Source organism: Pseudophryne corroboree, chromosome 2, assembly GCF_028390025.1.
Source record: "Pseudophryne corroboree isolate aPseCor3 chromosome 2, aPseCor3.hap2, whole genome shotgun sequence".
Classification (NCBI taxonomy): domain Eukaryota; kingdom Metazoa; phylum Chordata; class Amphibia; order Anura; family Myobatrachidae; genus Pseudophryne; species Pseudophryne corroboree.
In genome coordinates this window covers 700,754,046-700,768,844 of record NC_086445.1, presented here as the reverse complement: position 1 = coordinate 700,768,844, position 14,799 = coordinate 700,754,046, and the positions used below count along the sequence as shown (strand labels likewise).

At 41.2% G+C, this 14,799-nt stretch overlaps 1 long non-coding RNA gene across 1 annotated transcript; it reads right to left on the bottom strand.

The window, feature by feature from the left end:
- Positions 1 to 2,192: 2,192 nt before the first annotated feature.
- On the bottom strand, positions 2,193 to 14,205 carry LOC135051105 (uncharacterized). The gene is made up of 3 exons (XR_010242039.1): positions 13,814 to 14,205; positions 8,361 to 8,500; positions 2,193 to 3,169 (listed from the first exon to the last, which is right to left on the bottom strand). It is a non-coding gene; the product is annotated as an uncharacterized LOC135051105 (long non-coding RNA).
- Positions 14,206 to 14,799: the final 594 nt, after the last annotated feature.

Genomic DNA, 14,799 nt, shown 5'->3' with positions numbered 1-14,799 from the left:
TTTATTATTCAGTGTCCGGGCCCCGGACATAATCTGTGTCAACCACTTACACTGGAGTGTTTATAATATAAGAGGTGCTGCCTATCTGATCAGCTACGGAGGGAAAGAGATGCGACAGAATGTATCATGAATTTATTATTATGTATTATTACTATTCTGTCCGGTCCACTGATATAATCTGTATTTACCACTTACACTGTATTGTTTATAACATATTAGGTGCTGTCTATCTGATTAATCACGGCGAGAAGGAGACGCGATAGTACGTCTCCTGAATAGGAGATCACGTGACCACCGAACCGCGCTGCCATTGGCCTCTCTAGCATCTCCGTGCAGGGCAATCGGGTTTGCCCTGACGAAGCTAAAGTGAAACGTGGACGTGGGCGTTTCAGAGCGGCGTTAGTACGCCGGCTCATTAACTATGTGTCCGCATTAACAAATGTATGTGTGTGTAATGCCTAATACAATTCTGTGAAAACGATGTACAATATATGGAATATGCTCACAGTTAGGGACTAGGAAGGGACCGATGCTCACTGCAATAGGTTATATCAATTTAGATCAGTTTAAACTGCGGGATCTGTATGCTTAAAATGAGATAGAGTTTCAATCTCAGTATATTAGCACCAGCACATCTGATCTAATCAAGTTAGCTTACCATGCAGATACAACCTACTGGTATATGCTGTTAACTTTAATTAATGTAATACATGGATATACTTTATTGCAGGCTATGTTAATTCTGTACAATAAACGCACATAGGAGCATAGCTCATTCTTATTTAGACAGCAAAAGGCTCATGTGGTGGAGCAGTATCCTTTAAAAGCAAATGCAACTACTCCTTGTAGGATTGCATATGTAATTAATTGATATAGCAGATTATCCCTAATAAGGGAAATAGAATCCTACAGCTCCAGTTGTAACTGGTGCAACAATTATAATAACAGCACAAAAGTAATGGATTGTTGCAACTTGTAAGAAAAATTACATGAGATATATACAAATTAGCCTTTTTTTCGTATTAAATAAGCACGGAATTTCAGTATATTCATACCAGCATACCTGATTTAATTAAGCAAGTTTATTATGCAGTCATAACTGACTGGTACATGCTGTTTATTTCAATCAGCATAGCACACAAGTATATTTTAATGCAGGTGGTGGCAACTTTGCGTAATAAACACGCATAGATATACAGTTAATCTCTATCTATATAACAATAAGCTCATATGGTGGAGCAGTATCTTTTAAAAGCAAACATAGTTATTTCCTGCAGGTTTTTTCCTGTAAAGAATGGACACAGTAATTCATTCTTAAACATGGGAAATAGAAACCAACAGCTCCAATTGTAACTGTTGCAATGTTTATAATAACACCATAAATGTTAGGGATTGTTGCATAGAAGAGTTACATATAAGAGATACAAATGAGCTATTTTGCTGCATTAAACCAGCATAGTATTTAGGCTGTGGATATCTAGTGTAATCAACACAAATTGTAGACAGTTTACATCTAATTAATCCAAATGCATATGGCATAGCTGCATTTTTGATATATAGTTGCCCCCTGCAAGATAGTCTGCATGATAAACAAATAGAGGAGTGTATATATGATTGATTAAGAGTAGTAGATACACATAGTGAGAATTTACATATGAATTAATGCTGTCTATTTAAATCAGCACAAGATATAGATACACTCCGATGATATGTAAAATTGATCAATGAGAGCTCATAGGGTGGAACTGTATCCTTAAAGAGTGAATACTATTATCCCCTGCAGGATACAATATGTAATGAAATGGATGCAGTATTTCATTCTCAAAGAAGGTCATAGAACCCTTTAGCTCCAGGTGTAACTGTTGCAGTGTTGCAGAATAGATTCAGTCTGGCTCGGTCCCATGTACATGTGCAGAATTGTATATATATTGAACAAATATTCAATCGCAATATGACTATCGATTACAATATCATATTTGTTCATGATTCGATTTAATAGAGGCATCCCAATAAATTGAGGATTGATTTAAATAACCGATATTGTACGGTTATCTTCAGATTATTGTGGTACACACTTAAGAATTACAAATTATATAAATACAATAAGGACACATAAGAGGATTTGATAATTTAATTTATTTTTATTACACTTAGTTCTCATCACATGTAGTGTATGTGATTGCTGTCTCATTATTTTTCACGTTCTCAGGCATTTTTAATCATATGGAATTAAAAGTTATATTTTAAATACACACACTCTTCTATTGAAAGTGCGCCAACAAAGAGACAATCCTTTTCCTTTCAGTACTTCACTGGTTGGAACCAGACAGATGTAGACACGGAGTGGATTACTGGATGGAACCAGCCAAATAATAAATGAAGCTTGAGAGCGATGAAATATGAATGATATATGGAGCTTGAGAGCGATAGAAACATAGAAACATAGAATTTGTCGGCAGATAAGAACCACTTGGCCCATCTAGTCTGCCCCCTTTTTTTTTTTATATTATTTTTATTTCTAACCTTATTTGATCCTTATTTCTTTGTAAGGATATCCTTATGTCTATCCCATGCATGTTTAAATTGCTCTACTGTTTTAGCCTCTACCACCTCTGATGGGAGGCTATTCCACTTGTCCACTACCCTTTCTGTGAAATAATTTTCCCGCAAATTTCCCCTGAACCTCCCCCCCTCCAGTCTCAGTGTATGTCCTCGTGTCCTATTGCTTCTCTTCATTTGGAGAATGTTTCCCTCCTGGACTTAAAACCCTTGATATATTTGAAAGTTTCTATCATGTCCCCCCTTTCCCTTCTCTGCTCCAAACTATACATATTGAGATTTCTTAGTCTTTCTGGGTATGTTTTGTGATGTAGGCCATGCACCATTTTAGTTGCCCTCCTTTGTACAGTTTCTGATGTATTAATATCCTTTTGAAGATATGGCCTCCAGAACTGAATACAGTATTCTAAATGAAATATTAGTACCGGTGGTAAATGGAAATCTGCAGAAATGGTACCGGCACTTTAAGAAGAGCTGATCTCTGCTGGAAGCAGGTGAATCTGTAGCTGGAAACAGATGAGTCCCAGAGGATTGGAGAGTCAGGCTGCACCGCAGGATGGTAGGCAGGTGCGGATCTCTTTAGTGGAAGCTTGGAGACAGGAACTGGAACCTGGAAAACAACCACAGGAGAGAGACAGACTGGAACAAGGTATGACAAACAAAGCACTGACGATTTCCTGGCCCAGGCACAGGATACTTATACCTGCAGCAATGCAGGCATTGGCTGGGCAATTATGCAGATTTCCAGAGGCAGTGGATTGGTGGAACCGAGACATGTGATTGGATCCAACATGGCTGCGCCCATGTTAGAACTTGGAGGGAAAGCTGGTTTGGAAACCATGTGGAAACATAACAGTAATGGCGGCGCCGGCCGCAGAGGACAGGAGACGCCATGCAGGATTCAAACATGGCGCCGCTGTGACAGCGTCTCAGCGTGACAGGAGGGATATGCAGCATGTGGACACAGATGAGATCCGGCCTTGGAACGCTGAGCCAGCCTCAGGAGACATCTGAAAGGCAAGTAATGGCGTCCAGATACCCGGATCGTGACACCCTGTAATATGGCGTATTGGGACACTGGTGCTATCAATAGAGACTGGCTGGCAGAACTGAGTGACTGGCTGAATCAATGTAAAGTGTGCTGTGCAGTGTCTGTGACACTGCACACAGGTCCGGCGCTAGCCGCTCAGCAAAGGGATGCAGTGCAGGGAGGCACCAGGAAGGAGGGACGTTCTCCCTGCTTTGCATCCCTGTGCTGAGCTTCTGCTGCTATCCCTGCAGCTGCCGGCTGCTGTCACACATGCAGCGGCGCCGGAAGCACAAAACCTTTTCTCCCCCTCAGCGCCGGCAGCACAAAGCCTCCTCTCCCCCTCGGCGCCGTCAGCACAAAACCTCCTCTCCCCCCTCCCCTCCCCTGTGTGACATTCAGTGGCCGGGAGGGAGCCAAAGTGGACGGAGCTAGATGGGAGTAAGGGGCAGAGCTACACGGGACCATGCTGCAGCAGGAGGATGAGCTGCTACAGCTTCGGCCAGCCAGACTTCATTAGACAAGTGTCTGGAAAGAGAGTGAGTGTGTGTGTATATACAGTGTCTGTGTATCCTGTATATGTGTGACTGTGTATGTGTGTAATGTATGTACAGTATGTATGTGTGTGTGTGTTTGTATATATATATGTGTCTGTTGTGTGTGTGTATGTGTGACTTCTGCATAATGTGTGTAAGCATCACTGGTGCAGGGGGCATTACGTGTGTAAGCAGCACTGCTACAGGAGGCGTTACGTGTGTAAGCGGCATTGGTACAGAGGGCGTTATGTGTGTAAGCGGTACTGGTAGAGGGGGCATTACGTGTGTAAGCGTCACTGGTACAGAGGGCGTTACGTGTGTAAGCGGCACTGGTACAGGGGGCGTTACATGTGTAAGCGTCACTGCTACAGGGGGCGTTACATGTGTAAGCGTGACTGCTAAGGGGCTGTTACTTGTGTAAGCGTCACTGCTACAGGGGGGGGCGTGACATGTGTAAGCGTCAATGGTTCAGGGGGCATTACATGTGTAAGCGTCTCTGGTACAGGGGGCATTACATGTGTAAGTGTCTCTACTACAGGGGTCATTATGTGTGCTGTACATTTGTAAAGTATGCGAGGGTGCAAATTTATAGTTTGCAGGGGGCGCCGAACCCTCTAGCAACGGCCCTGACTGCACTGCACAGCACTGTCACCTTTTACATTGATTCAGCGTCCATACATTACCCTCCGGGATATCACCCTCTCTATCTGCTACATTAACCATCTTGGGGCTTCCAGGCCGGCAGCCCAGTTGTTGTGTTGCGGAGTCAGGGCCTCTGGGGATCTGGGCGCGGCTGTGGCTGGGAGGCACTTCTGTGACATCACGCGCAGAGGAGGCTCCGGGGCTCAGAGAGTATGCAGCACAGGGAGGGCTATGAAAGCCTTCCGCTGCGCCGTTTTCATACACATCTATGCGGGTGGCCGCAGCAGCTTGTGTTCCACCTGTGGCATGGCTAGGGAGTGGGGATTGGTGATGCCGGAGGGGGCAGGTGGACTGGCAGCAATACATTGGTGGTCATTCCGAGTTGATCGCTCGCTAGCAGTTTTTAGCAGCCGTGCAAACGCTATGCCGCCGCCCACTGGGAGTGTATTTTAGCTTAGCAGAAGTGCGAACAAAGGGATCGGAGAGCGGGTACAAAAATATTTTGTGCAGTTTCAGAGTAGCTTCAAACCTACTCGGCGCTTGCGATCACTTCAGACCATTCCGTTCCTGATTTGACGTCATGAACATGCCCTGCGTTTGGGCAGCCACGCCTGGGTTTTTCTGAACACTCCCTAGAAACATGCAGTTGACACCCAGAAACGCCCTCTTCCTGTCAATCACTCTGCGGCTACCTGTGCGACTGCAAAGCATCGCTAGACCCTGTATAAAACTACATAGTTCGTTGTAATAGTACGCCGCACGTGCGCATTGCGCTGCATACGCATGGGCAGAAGTGCCGAGTTTTTGCCTAATCGCTGCACAGCGAACGAATGCAGCTAGCAAACAACTTGGAGTGACCCCCATAGGACGCTGCAGGAAAAGGATGTTTTTCCCCCCCTATCTACAGCGCAGAGACTTGCTGCAGGTGCAGTGGCATACCCTCCAGCTGCACCTTTTTGGCAGGTACAGTCCCTTTTTTTATGGTCTGTACCGATTATTGACTCTCCAAGCTTCCATTGAAAGTATAGGAAAAGGGGCGTGACCACGCAGCTGTACCCGTGACCACGCCCCCTTTTCGAATTTGCATCAATGTTTATGTGTAAATTGTTGGAGGGTATGTTGCTGCAGATGCAGTGGGCCTATTTTGGGGTGTGGACCTGGAGCTGCAGCTCCGTCAGCCCCATTGCTAATCCTGCTCTGTGAAAACACTGCAGGCAAAGGGCAGAGCTTCCCATTGAATGTAAGCTGTGTGGGAGGACGTTTCTCGCCCAATCAGCTGTGGACTGGGTGTGATAGACCTGCCACTAACCCAATGAGAGCTCCTAGCCACACCCAGCGTTAGAGACCCAGGCACAGAATCACAGGGCTATTATATAGGAGATAAATTATATATACTGTATTTACATGTGTATATAAATATATTTTCTGTATATACAGTATATATATATATATATATATATACACATAAAATATAATTATATACACATAGAAAAAATAAATAAATATATATATAAATATATATATGTCATAAATATATATATATATATATATATATATATATATATATATATTTATTTAAAATAGCTGGCACTCACGGACTGACAGTAATGGTGAAGTAAATGACACTAATGGAAATGCATATATATATGCATATATATATATATATATATATATGTATATATCAGTTCGATTAGAAGGTGTGCAGGTGCGCTGGCAGTCCTTTTTCTCTCAACAGTAGAGAAAATTACAAGCACCAGAAACCTCTGAGTTGTAGCACAGGTATAGGATAAATACCGCAGCACTTTCCCAATGAAGGCTCCGGACTCCTGGAGCAGGATTGATTTCTAGGAATTAAACATAATGGAAAAGGCGCTTATAGTGCAGACTGTTTATTCCAGAGGTTCTCAAACTCGGTCCTCGGGAGCCCACACAGTGCATGTTTTGCAGGTAACCCAGCAGGTGCACAGGTGTATTAATTACTCACTGACACATTTTAAAAGGTCCACAGGTGGAGCTAATTATTTCACTTGCGATTCTGTGAGGAGACCTGCAAAACATGCACTGTGTGTGCCCCCGAGGACCGAGTTTAAGAACTTTTGGTTTATTCAATTTAAAAACAGTAACAGGTCCACATGGGTAGAGAGAAAAATATGAAGAAAATTCCTATCTCTGTACTGCAGAATTATCAAGACATGATTTGGTAGTCACTGATAAATTCCTCTGTTCGTTCTGCTGTTTTGTCTGTTTCCATAATTTTACTTTTTATTATTACTAGTACCTTTATGTCTAATCTAGCTACCTGATATTTTCTCTATTCCCCCTGATTGTGACAGCTGCTATTCGGGACATATAGTTTATATTACTGACACCCTTGAGGCCAGAATGATAAAGATCAGTCTTTCTGTGTCTGCTAGCAGTTTTGAACAATATTAGCAATACTGTTACAAATATGTGCAGTAGGTAACAAAATAGCTGGAAATGATCTTAAGTGATACAACGAATAATGGTTACTGTTGCTTTAAGCAACATGTAACAAGGGATCTAGCTGTGATTAACTGAGAGAAATGCTTAAGAGAAAGTTCTCCTGTCAGTTGTGTAGAGTTTAGTGTTCTGAAGTATCTTCTGGTACCTTCTCTCTGTGTGCACTCCCTGAATCTAACTACTGTGATCTCCCTCCTATAAGTAAAGATTCTTTATAGATATATATTATATTGCATTATATGTATGTGTTTTGTGTACATGTCATGAAATGTTCATTAGTATTTGCTATTCATTGCCTGTGATCTATGTATGGTCTTTTAAGCTAAAAGTTGCTGCTATTAGGCTAAAAAGTGTTAAAAATTGTAAAAATGTTCTGTTGTTATGTTTTTAGAAAAAAAGTGCTTTATTGGCATGTCTTAAACACTTTTACCTGGAGCCATAATAGTGCTCAGCTGTGCTTGCCACTAATTGAGCAGTGTGGGCTGATGTGCACACACAGCCCAGGGACATAAAACATGAGCTCAGCGTCAGACAGGCCAGCCTCCTGACGAAGTTTGATACGAAACGCGTTGGGGCGTGGCCTGTCTGACGCACTGTGTCCACCTGTGCAGCTGCTCCCACTGTCTGATCCAGAGAGGTTTCCCGACGAGTCACGGCTATACCATAGCCGGCGGCGCAGTGTGTGGTCCCGGGTGGCAGCCAGTGGGTATGCAGTTTGTGCCAGTGGATTTTCTTTGAACCATGTGGTAACCAGCCCACAGCGTGTGCTATATGGTACAAGTCCTATACAATTTGTCTGTGGACCTGTTACTGTTTTTAAATTAAATAAACAGTCTGTACTATGAGCGCCTTTTCCATTATGTTCTTTTCCTATATATATATATATATATATATATATATATATATATATAGATAGATAGATAGATAAAGACTCCAAGGTCCGGCACTCACATGAACCATGAAAGTAACTTCAGCATGTGCCCTCACAAATGTAATGACATAGTCGGGAAAGGTGCGGCACTCGGCTTCAATAAAGCACAGACAAAATGCACTTCAGCAACGTTTCAGTGTATTGACACTATATTTAGACTAAGTAAGTAACAAATGACACATACCTTATATATCTTACAACACCACGTGTAATGCCCATACCGCATCCGAGACCACACACCCGGCAGGCATCAGACACCAATGACGTCACTCACAGCAGCCAGTCGCCGGTGCAGTGACGCGGTGCACCCCATCACCATGGATACTAAAAACCATAACAGACAGACAGAGACTGTAGCGAAAATGCAGAGACATATAACCATTATACATGGAGGCATAAGTAAGACATAAATAAGATGTATTAAAAATGTATCAAAAGACTGAATCAACATTTTAAAAATATGAAAGTGTCAGGTTTTCATTCAGACCATGCGGAGACAATACCCCAAGTCTGTGAATCCATCTGGCTTCACATTTTAACAAGTGTAAATTCCGACCACGATATGAGGCTGGTATATGGTCTATCATGCGGTATCTAATGCTAGAGAGACTATGTTTGGCTTCAATAAAGTGTCTAGCCACCGGCTGGTCACTCACCCCTGACTGTAAGGCAGCGCGGATGGTCGAACGGTGCCCAGCCATCCTCTCTTTGAACTTGCATTGTGTCTTGCCCACGTAGGACAAGACGCAGGGGCACACAATTTGATATACCACATAAATGCTATTGCAGGTAAGGTGGTGACGGATCTTAAATTTCTGGCCCGAACGGGGATGAGTGAACACGTCACCTGCTAACATGTAACCACAGGTAACACAGGAACATTTGAAACAGCCAGGTTTCTTGTGAGACAAAAAATGATCAGGGGTTTCATTGGATCTTAAAGTGATATCAGATTTCACTAGGAAATCCCGTAGGTTCCAGCCCCTTGAGTAGCAGGGCATTAGCCTAGTGTTAGACAAAGGTATAGAATTATCTGAGGTGACTATTGGCCATGCAGTTTTAGTAATCTTATTAATTTTAGGTGAAAGAACATTGAATCTGTTGATCCAAGGAAATATCTGACTATCACGATTAATGTTCTTTTTTTGCAACAAGTCACTTCTATTAAGCAATAGTACTTTAGCCTTGGTCTCTTCCAGCATGGTACGTGAGTAGCCCCATTCTTGGAACTTAACAATAATCTGATCCATTTGATCGGCAGCAATATTGAGGAGCATTGTCCTAATCATTTAATTTAGTGGGATGGCAACTACTGGCCAGTAGGAACAAATTGCGTTCTGTGTCTTTATAAAACACAGTGATGGTAATACGGCCATTATTTAAAGAGACAAGCACATCAAGGAACTCAATTTTAGCTTGATCTAACCACACTGTAAATTTTACTGGACTTGCAGTAGCATTATGGTTTAAAATTAATTCATGGAAGCTGGATTCAGTATCATTCCACACTATGAATAAATCATCTATATATCTTGTATAAAACAAGATCCTAGATGACACATTGGGGTTTGAAAAAAATATATTTTGTTCAATCATGAACATGTATGCATTGGCATACACCGGAGCCCTGGCAGCACCCATGGCACAACCAGACTGCTGAAGGAAGAACATACCGTCAAATAGAAAGAAATTGTGCGTTAGAATGAATTCCAACAACTGAACACAAAAATTCACAAAGGGTACATCATATAAATCACTTTTCAGCAATAAATTTCTAACAGCCTGTACACCATCAGCATGCGGAATGACGGTATACAGGCTGACCACATCAGCACAAATCAACCAAGACCATGTAGACACCTGTCCAATATTCGTCAATGAATTAATAAACATAGTAGTATCTAATAGGAAGTGATCTTGCTCCTTAACAATAGGCTGCAAAACGGAATCTAGAAATATTGACGCTGTTTGTGATAACGATCCCCTAGCAGCAATAATTGGGCGGACAGGGGAGGGGAATGCCCTTGTGGATTTTGGGCAAGGAACATGGTAATGGTACCAGTGGATATTCAGGAAGTAAAACATTAAATAAATCATCCTTAATTATACCATCATCCAGTTCCCTTTGTGAAATCAGCTTTAATTCTACGGTGTACTGTTTAGTGGGATCACCACGCAATTGTAAGTAAACTGAAGGGTCATTGAGTTGACGCATAATCTCATTGCAATAATCAGAACGGTCCTGCAAAACAATACCGCCCCCCTTATCAGCGGGGCAGATAATTAAGTTCTGATTGTTAGCTAACGTTATCAAAGCTGCTTTTTCAGCAGGGGTTAAATAAGGATGAAAGTTATGATCAGTATCCCTGGAAAGTCCAACCTCTTGATTCACAATTTGCATAAAGGTCTTAATACTTGAGATCGTTGAGACAGGCTCAAATGAAGAACGTTTCTGTAATTTGCATAACTGAGCCGGGATATTACTGACTCTAGGTGATGTCATATTTTCAGGTTTTGTGAAAAAATTATTTTAATTTCAAATGTCTGTGCAGATTGCGCTTTTCTATCTGCCATTGAAAGTCGTCAAAAGGTACCGTGGGGATGAAAGAGAGTCCCTTATTCAGTAAGTTGTATTCACTAGGAGACAAAGTGTAAAATGACAGATTAAATACTATTTCTTTATCGGGAGAGGGGGTCTTGCGCCACAACCTCTGCCTGCGATTTTGTTTGCCCCGTCGCGTGAATCCATATTATTTCCTCATCCTCTCCCCCGGGAGCGGTTAGCTGCTCCCAAAGGGGGACTCAGAGGTACTAGTCGAAGGTTCAGTGCAGAGCCGGCTCTAGGCATAGGCAAACTAGGCAATTGCCTAGGGCATTTGATATGCCTAGGGGCACAAGCAGCTTCTGCTGATTAAAATGATATGCGGCATGCCTATATTCTGTGTGTAGCATTTCGTATGCAGATACAGCCACAGTCGCACACAGAATATAGGCATGCCGCATATCATTTTAATCAGCAGAAGCTGCTTGTGCATCCTAGCCACATAGCAATGCAAATAATATGCATTTTCATTAAAAATAGGCACCCGTTAGCAGAGCTGCCAGTTGACTCACGCCAGGGACTATAAGTGTCATTATGTGTATAAGGGCATTAATAATGTGTAACATATGTGTAAGGGGCACTATGTGTGTCATTATGTGTATAAGGGCACTAATAATGTGCGGCATATGTGTAAGGGAAATTATGTGTATAAGGGTATTAATAAGGGTTGGCATAATGTGTAAGGCGCATTATGTTTATAAGGACATTAATAATGTGTGTCATATGTGTAAGTGGCATTACTGTGTGGTATTATGTTTATAAATGCACTACTGTGTGGTCTAATGTGAATAAAGAGCAATATGGTGTGGTGTAATGAGAATAAAGAGCAATAGGGTGTGGTGTAATGTGAATAAGGAGCAATTCAGTATGATGTTATGTGAATGTGGGGCACTACTGTGAGGAGTAACGTATATAAGGTAAAGTGGTACTAAGTTGAATTGGGGGTACTATTGTGTGGCCATGCCCCTGGCCAGCAAAAACACATACCTTTTTGGGCTGTGCGCTGAATGTGCACACTGTTCTTATTTAAATTACAGGGGATAGGAAAACAAAAAAAAGGACTTCTATGGGTGAGGGGTGATGGTGCTGGGATAGCGGTGCAGAGTTAGAGGCGGAACTAGCGGTGGTGCTAGGGGGCACCAGCCAAAATCTTGCCTAGGGCATCATATTGGTTAGGGCCGGCTCTGGTTCAGTGTCACTGTTAATAGTATTATCATCATGTGAGGAATCCGTATCTGTGCAGGACCGGGTGTATTTACGCCTGAAGAATGGACGTCTTTGTGGATTACTCCTACCACCGCTGAGCCCCTGATAGACCCGATTTTGGTTGTAGTCTGACTAAACTTTCACTTTCTACTTCTTGAATCTGATCAACTCTTTTTTTATAGAGGGTGATCTGATGATTTAGTTTATGTATCCAATCAGTCTCCTCATCATAGGATAATGTTGTTAAATGACTCAAATCAAAAGCATCAATTTTCTCTTTTGTCAAAGTTAGTTCCTTACGTGATTGTTCAATGACTAAGAGCATTAAATCTAAAGAACATTTATTCAATGTAGCAACCCTTTTTTTGCAAAATTGAGGGTCATATCAACCAATTGTGGGGCAATTGTTCATCCTGAACCCTCTAGGTATCATACGAGCTCTATAATAGTCACTGAGAGAAATAGCGTGTAGCTGATAATCTACCTCACGCTTCTTCAATTTCAGTAGATCACGGTAAACAATATCTGCTGTCATTGCTTCAGCCTGTTCACGCATACTTTCTTTCTCTAAAATAGAATCAGCTTCGGATTCAGAAAAGCTGTGTACATCCCCCTCAGGGAACAGTGAGGGATTAAATGGTAAGTCCCCTTGTGTTACTGGATACTCAGCCATTTTAAGATGTAACACTTTTTTAGGAACACACTCGGAAACAATCAATGTCCAACACCAAAAAGTGTATCAAAAAGGTTAAAAATATGAGCAACGTGATGATCATAAAACACTTCAAATAATCGGTAGGGTGCCTTGACAAACTTAACACATAAGCAAGTGAAAAGTTACCACATAAAGACTCCAAGGTCCGGCACTCACATGAACCATGAAAGTAACTTCAGCAGGTGCCCTCACAACTGTAATGACATAGTCGGGAAAGGTGCGGCACTCGGCTTCAATAAAGCACGGACAAAATGCACTTCAGCAACCTTTCATATATCTTACAACACTACGTGTAACGCCCATAACGCAACTGAGACCACACACTCACTAAAAATATACTGAAAGGTTGCTGAAGTGCATTTTGTCCGTGTTTTATTGAAGCCAAGTGCCGCACCTTTCCCGACTATATGTATACATATATATATATAAAATATATATATATAAATTATATATATATATAAAAAAAATAATATATATATATATATATATATAATATTTACACCTATATATATATATATACAGGTTGAGTATCCCATATCCAAATATTCCGAAATACGGAATATTCCGAAATACGGACTTTTTTGAGTGAGAGTGAGATAGTGAAACCTTTGTTTTTTGATGGCTCAATGTACACAAACTTTGTTTAATACACAAAGTTATTAATAATATTGTATTAAATGACCTTCAGGCTGTGTATATAAGTTGTATATGAAACATAAATGAATTGTGTGAATGTAGACACACTTTGTTTAATGCACAAAGTTATAAAAAATATTGGCTAAAATTACTTTCAGGCTGTGTGTACAAGGTGTATATGTAACATAAATACATTCTGTGCTTAGATTTAGGTCCCATCACCATGATATCTCATTATTGTATCTAATTATTCCAAAATACGGAAAAATCCGATATCCAAAATACCTCTGGTCCCAAGCATTTTGGATAAAGGATACTCAACCTGTATATATATATATATATATATATATAGCTAGCTCTCCAATGGCGGCACTCAGACTTGACTCACTAAAAATGACAGTAGTCGGCTAGTAGTGGACAACGTTTCAGCGCCGTATAGCGCTTTTATCAAGCCTTTATATAATGATTAAACACATACCAGCTTTTAAGTGCTCCCATCACCAATGCCAGCATTCTCCGTCCCATTTCCATTTCCTGGTCACTATGCAGATCGGCCAGGAAAAAACGACGGTTCCCATGACAACTGACAACACACCACTTGTGAAAGCTAAAATAATACAAAAAAACACAACAAAGTTGTACTGTATATGAATATACACATACAATATAAAAACATTAAGCACATGGATCGCATCCATGTGCAGTGGCTGCGATCAATACATTACATCATAAATTTTTTTATCAATGTCATGTCAATAATTATATCTGATCAATGTATTAGTAAACAACTATAGAGCTGTCTATACAAGCATGTATGAGCTACATAGCATACTGTCTAATAACACATAAGAAATTCAGATTTAGAACTGAGGCACATTACTAGAGATAACGAACAACTGACTTAAATAAACACCTGTAAGCACAATGTCTCATTGAGACCACGAGGAACTAATGTGTCAAGTCGGATAGAAAAAAAAGGAGAAAATAGGGAGGGTCTACAAGTTTGGCGCACAGCAGCCCGTCCACTGACAAAATACCTATGTAAAAATCACAGATTTTACCAAAACAATATATAGAAGAAGCAAGTGTTGGTATTTATCTGTGTCCAGGGCGCGTAAAAAAAGAAAAAGGTAATGAAACTTAACACATCCCTTGTCAAATGGGTATATGATGTCTTCTCCAGATTATGCAGGCCTATGAGTCCTTTTGTTCAGGTGAATCTTCTCGTTATAAATGGCTCCCAGTTCATGTCAAAATGGAGAGAAATAAGAGAGAAAAGAAATGTGTAGCACCGTTTACAACAGCTAGAATCGAGAATTCCACACAATGAAAGTTTTTAAGGGCGTACCCCACTCACACAGAAACAAGTAAGTGGGTTCCCGTAAAGGTATCTTTATTGCTAGTTTTTTTCTCCAATCCCCTCAGGTTAGGTAAACGTAATTAAGCGTGCCTGAATCTCACACC